Genomic DNA, 6,976 nt, shown 5'->3' on the forward strand with positions numbered 1-6,976 from the left:
AGAATGGGAGAAAATATTTGCAAACGAAGCAACTGACAAAGGATTAATCTCCAAAATTTACAAGCAACTCATGTAGCTCAATCACAAAAACAAACAACCCAATCCAAAACTGGGCAGAAGACCTAAATAGACATTTCCCCAAAGAAGATATACAGATTGCCAACAAACACATGAAAGGATGCTCAACAACACTAATCATTAGAGAAATGCATGTCAAAACTACAATGAGGTATCACCTCACACTGGTCAGAATGGCCATCATCAAAAAATCTATAAACAATAAATGCTGGAAAGCGTTTGGAGAAAAGGGAACCCTCTTGCACTGTTGGTGGGAATGTAAATTGATACAGCCACTATGGAGAACTGTATGGAGGTTCCTTAAAAAACTAAAAATAGAACTACCATATGACCCAGCAATCCCACTATTGGGCATATACCCTGAGACAACCATAATTCAAAGAGTCATGTACCACAATGTCCATTGCATCACTATTTACAGTAGCCAGGACATGGAAGCAACCTAACTATCCATTGACAGATGAATGGATAAAGAAGATGTGGCACATATATACAACGGAATATTACTCAACCATAAAAAGAAACGAAATTGAGTTATTTGTAGTGAGGTGGATGGACCTAGAGTCTGTCATACAAAGTGAAGTAAGTCAGAAAGCGAAAAATAAATAACGTATGCTAAGACATATATATGGAATCTAAAAAAAAGGTTCTGATGAACCTAGGGGCAGGACAGGAATAAAGACGCAGCCATAGAGAATGGACTTGAGGAGACATGGAGGGGGAGGGGTAAGCTGGGACGAAGTGGGAGAGTGGCATGGACATATATACACTACCAAATGTAAAATAGATAGCTATTGGGAAGCAGCTGCATAGCACAGGGAGATCAGCTCGGTGCTTTGTGACCACTTAGAGGGGTGGGTTAGGGAGGGTGGGAGGGAGACGCAAGAGGGAGGGGATATGGAGATATATGTGTACATATAGCTGATTCACTTTGTTATACAGCAGAAACTAACACAATATTGTAAAGCAATTATACTTCAAAAAAGATGTTTAAAAAAAAAAAAAAAGATAGTGCAGGGCTCCCTAAGACTAAGAATTGGCAAACTAGGCTGGTAGGCCCCTTGCCTGAATTTATAAAAAAAATTTTATTGGAACGATTTAAAAAAAGAAAGCAATAGACCGACTGATGGACGGACGGCTGCCCGGGACAGAAAGGCTAAATTGATTACCCACCCAGCACAGCATCTTACAGGAAAAGAATAGCACTTCCTAGAGGAATATGAGCGTAACAGGAAGGTCTCATTGACTCTGAATTAAAATTTTAACCTGTCCCCTGAACAGCTACAGGATTTGGAAGCTGAATCAATGTTATCAGATGAGTTAGGATTCAAACCAGACCTCCTGTTACAGTTTGTTCAGAATACGTCCATCCCACTGGGACAGGGACTAGTAGAATCAGAAGCTAAAGACATTACTTGCTTGTCCCTCCTTCCAGTGACTGAGGCCTCAGAATGAAGTCGGCTAATGTTTCCAGATAATACTCTAAATATACTAACTCCTCCAAGGAGGTTCCTTACTGAGCTGTGTTGAGAAGCCTTCAGGTGAATGTGGGTCCAGACAGAGAAGAGACGAGGGCTCAGATTGTACAGAAGCCTCCGGAGTCTTTGTCCACTCCAGAGTCTCTTAGCTTGTTGCAAGATCTATAGCCAAGTGATAGCACTTCTTTTATTCTTCTTAACCTACCAAGAGTCTGGGCTCTTCAGCTGAACACTTCGTGTTTGTACAAGATGAGGCAAAGGATTCAGGGAATGATTTCTTCTCCAGTGAGAGCACAGACAGTAGCATTCCATGGATCCTCCGGGTTCAGGAGTTGGCCCATGACAGTTTGATTGCTGCTACTCGTGCACAACCGGCAAAGAATGCGCAAACCAGCAACAATGGAGAAATGTCCTCCTTGCTTCTGATGATGGGCAACCCCAAGATTCTGGGCCCCTTCCTCAAATGGAGAAGAAGCTAAGTGTACAGTTGAAGGCTGTGACCAGACATTTGTGTGGCCAGCTCACTTTAAGTACCACCTCAAAACTGATTGAGGGCTTCCGTGGTGGCGCAGTGGTTGAGAGTCCACCTGCTGATGCAGGAGACACGGGTTCGTGCCACGGTTCGGGAAGATCCCACATGCCGCGGAGTGGCTGGGCCCGTGAGCCATGGCCGCTGAGCCTCGTGTCCGGAGCCTGTGCTCCGCAACAGGAGAGGCCACAACAGTGAGAGGCCCGCGTACCGCAAAAAAAAAAAAAAAAAAAAAAACAACTGATCGAAATGACGCTCCTTTATCTGCCCTGCAGCAGGTTGTGGGAAAAGCTTCTATGTGCTGCAGAGACTGAAGGGGCACATGAGGACCCACAATGGGGAGAAGCCCTTTATGTGTCCTGAGTCTAACTGTGGTAAGCAGTTCACTACAGCTGGAAACCTGAAGAACCACCTGCGCGTCCACACAGGAGAGAAACCTTTCCTTTGTGAAGCCGAAGGATGCGGCAGTTCCTTTGGTGAGTATTCTAGTCTTCCAAAACATTTGGTGTTTCAGTCAGGAGAGAAGCCACATCAGTGTTAAGTCCGTGGGAAGACCTTCTCTCAGAGTGGGAGCAGGAATGTGCATGTGAGAAAGCATCACTTGCAGATGGGAGCAGCTGGGAGTCAAGAGCAGGAACAAACTGATGAGCCACTAATGGGCAGTACTTTGCTCGAAGAGCCTTCAGTAACCAGTAAAAACCTGGTGTCTGAATTCTCAGCCCAGCCTTGGTGGAGAGTCCTTGAAACTACCGAATACCGATTCTATCCTAGGAGTTGATGATGAGGTGCTCACTGAAGGATCCCCATGTCCTCTGTCTTCAGTGCCTGATGTGACACATCATTTGGTGACCATGCAGTCATGGAGGCACCCATGTGAGGTTTCTGTCTCAACTGCCATAGATCCACAGGAGTCACTAAACCAAGGAGATCTAACTGACAGACATGAGCATGGGCGCTGACTTCTCTGATCCCAGAGCGCATGTAGTGGGAACAGGACGCTTATGGCTCACAGTCTGCCAGAACCAAAATTAATCTGTGAAGGACAAGACCCCACTTTTGCCTCTGTTCATCTTTCCTGGCCTAGAAGATGAATGTAGGAGAGCTTCTCTTCGACTACCGTCTAATTCAGTCAAGGAAGAAGCAGTGAATGTGGGCTGGGTCACTGTACCTACCTCTCTTCCCACTGCAAAATTTTGGGATAGGCTTATCCCAAAAGTGAATCTGATTATGTGTTGGCTGAAGTTTCTCAGTAAGACTGTTGAGGGAAGGTTTTCCTTTGAAGAGTTTTCATCGCAGACTGAGCTGTCTTTTCACATGCGTGAACTAAATCCTGCCACCAACCATAAAACTTCACCAAGAAGTTGAGCTTTCAAGATGCCTTGTTGCTTTGTAGAAAGGAGTGATGTCAGTTCTGTTGTGACATTCTCCCTTTAGCAACCTGAGTAAGAGACTCTCTGTCACTGGTCTGCAAAAACATTAATTACTTCAATTCCTGCTTGCTCCAGGCTGAGGTACTATCTTGTCCTAAACACCTCTACTTGGCCACTTTGCTTTCTTTGTTTATGGAACATACAGTAGCATGTTTAGAGGTTGTTTGATTTTGCTTTTTGGGTTTTTTTTTTTTAAGTTAAAAATCACATGATTCAGAGGTTCAATTGTTTTTCCTTTAAAAAAAAAAACAAAACGAAACAGCCAGTCCAAAAAAAGGAAAAGCAATATATACATCAAGTTGACTTTGTACCTGTGATCTGATCCTAATATTTCCTGTGGCTATTAATTTCAGATGATGTACCTCATCCATTAAAGTTCTCAACTCACAAGAAGCAAATGCCTATCTTTTTAGAAGTTATATATCAGAGATGGTTTCTCAAAGAGGAGTTAACTTTTTAAAAAAATTTTTTCCAAAACACTAACTTTCCAAATGGACTCTCTTTCCCCAGTAGCTGTCAAGGAACACATGGTGAGTCTCCAAGTTCACAACCAGCCCAGACTCTTTACTTGCCTAAAAATGAAGATCCCAAGAATCACAACTAGATAGAGAAGACCTGTGGTCCTTCTTCCTGAAATGTCCTTGCCTAACCTCTTGGCTTGGATATCCCCTCTTCATCTTTCAGAGCCTTTGTGTTCTTGCATCTCCAATAGCCCCAGGTGGAATTAGCTGCTTTGTCTTCTGTTTCCATAGCACTTGAGTTATGTCCCTGTTTCAGCACTTGCTATCTACTATTTGAATCTGTTTATATGGCTGTCTCCTCAACTAAATTGAGTTCTTCAAGGTTAGGGCCAGAGTGGTCAGTCCTCTGGGTGATGCAAGGATAATGTGGGTGTGGAATCACAAAACAGGAGCCAGGGAGAACAAAGTTTGATAGGGAGAGTGGGAGGCACAGTCCAGAGTAACTCCTCACGCCAACCTTCACCTGCAGTGACTTTTTCCTTTTAATCTGTTCAGTTTTAATGCAGAAGGTTAAAGGCGTAAGGTTCAGGGCCAAAATATTTACCAATTTTAGTAAGATAATTTTCTTGTACAAAAATCAAGGTAATCTAAGGTTTATCTCCAACTGTGCCTTTAACCCAGGCTGACTCATCACACATTGTGTAACCAGCACTAGCACTCAGTAAAATTGAAAGCTAGGTCCCATGCTTCCTCTTCTAGCAACTGTCTTCCACCCTTTCACTTTGCTTTTCCTGAATTTGTTCTTTGCTCCCACAACCTGCCACACGCCCATCTCAGTTTATCACACTAGGACTTCCTGATTTTTTTCCACTGGAAATCACTGGGACTGAAGCCTGGTCCATTATCAGGCTTCATAATGCATCTCTGCAACTCAAATCCCACATCTCAGTGATTTGGAGGAAAGCTGAAGAGATGGCATTGCTCTTCTCCTCAGAAGAGTCGAGGCAGGTATGCGTGGCCTCACATAGAACATGGAGCCCCACCAGGAAGGCTCCATGAGTTGCCGGGTCTCATTATGTGGTACTTATAATGCCCTCATCTGAGTGGACAGTCATCCCAGTGAGCTACTAGGTGGGATAACCCGTCTGTATCAGCCACCAAAGAGGATCCTAATAAGGAAAACAACTCTGCAGATATGAGACACTGTAAGACTGAATTCTCTACTTTCTATTCTTCACTCAGATTAGGAAGAAACACCCCTTCATGATCAGAAAGAGGGTCCCCTCCTCAACCTTAATTAGGCTCCCTCTACTGGGTGGGGGCATGTGGAATGTCATGAATGACATCAAATGCAGAGGCCCAGTTTGGGAATTATTGTGAATGATTTGTATGGTCCTTCCCAGAGGTCTCTGCTCTCATCTGGTGAATCATTCAGGTTTTAGTACAGACAAGGAAATCTCTCTAGTTATTTTTTTCATTTTAAAATTATTTTTAATTGTGGTAAGAGACATACAACGTAAAATTTACCGTCTTAACCATTTTTTTAAAAAATTAAGTAGAGTTGGGACTTCCCTGGTGGTGCAGTGGTTAGCAATCCACCTGCCAATGCAAGGGACACAGGTTCAAGCCCTGGTCCGGGAAGATCCCACATGTCACGGAGGAACTGAGCCTGTGTGCCACAACTACCGAGCCTGCACTCTAGAGCCCATGAGCCACAACTACTGAAGCCCGCGTGTCTGGAGCCTGTGCTCCACAACAAGAGAGGCCAGCGCAGTGAGAGGTCCGCACACCAGAACGAGGAGTGACCCCCGCTCACCGCAACTAAAGAAAAGCCTGTGCGCAGCAGCGAAGACCCAACACAGCCAAAAATAAATAAATAAATTTTAAAAATGTAAGTAGAGTTGATTTACGACGTTGTGTTAGTTTCTGGTGTATAACAAAGTGATTCAGTCATATATATATGTATGTATAAATATATATTCTTTTTCAGATTCTTTTCCATTACAGGTTATTACAAGATAGTGAATATAGCTCTCTGTGCTATGTAGTAGGACCTTGTTGTTTAACTATTTTATATAAAGTAATGTGTATCTATTCATCCCAAGCTCCTAATTGATCCCTCCCTACCCCTTTCCTCTTTGGTAACCATAGTTTGTTTTCTATGTCTTTAACCATTTTTAAGTGTACAGTTCAGTGGTATTAAGTACATTTACATTGTCGTATAACCACCATCACCATCCATCTCCAGAACTCTTTTCATTTTGCAAAACTGACACTCTGTACCCATTAAGCAATAATACCCCAAACTCCCTCTTTCCAGTTCCTGGGAATCACCATTCTATTTTTTATCTCTTTGAATTTGATTACCTTAGGTACCTCACATAAATTGAATCATGTAGTATTTCACTCAATGTAATATCCTCGAGGTTCATCCATGTTGTAGCATGTGTCAGAATTTTCTTCCTTTTTAAGTCTGAATAATATTCCAGTGTCTGTATATACCACAGTTTGTTTATCCATTTGTCTGTTGATGGACACTTCGATTGCTTCCACCCCTTGGCTATTGTGCATAATGCTATAAATATGGGTATACAAGTCTCTCTTCAAGTCCCTGCTTTCAATTCTTTTGGGTACATATGCAGAAGTGGAATTGCTGGCTAACATGATAATTCTATTTTTAATTATTTGAGGACCTACCATACTGTTTTCCATAGCAGCTGTACCATTTTACATTCCCCAAAACAGCGTGAAAATGTTATCGTATCTCCATATCCTTACCAACACTTGTTATTTCTGTTTTGTTTTTCTATAGTAGCCATGCTAATGGATGTGAGGTTGTATAGTTATTTCAAGCAGAAAGGGAATTAGATAAAAATTGTTTGAAGTACTGAAGCAGCAAACTCTATACTGAGCTTCCAGAATGATTCCCAGAACACCATAAACTGATCCACTAGGGAAGCTATTACATTTGTCACAATTACAAAAGAGGGAATCAAAATG

General features: G+C 42.6%; 1 pseudogene across 1 annotated transcript; it reads left to right on the forward strand.

Moving 5' to 3' along the window:
- The first annotated feature begins 1,383 nt into the window (after positions 1 to 1,383).
- LOC307184242 (zinc finger protein 410-like) lies at positions 1,384 to 2,669 on the forward strand (annotated as a pseudogene). The gene is made up of 2 exons: positions 1,384 to 2,116; positions 2,339 to 2,669. The product of its transcript is annotated as a zinc finger protein 410-like (transcript).
- The last annotated feature ends 4,307 nt before the right edge of the window (positions 2,670 to 6,976 follow it).

Source organism: Stenella coeruleoalba (genome assembly GCF_951394435.1).
Source record: "Stenella coeruleoalba genome assembly, chromosome: 3".
Lineage (NCBI taxonomy): Eukaryota > Metazoa > Chordata > Mammalia > Artiodactyla > Delphinidae > Stenella > Stenella coeruleoalba.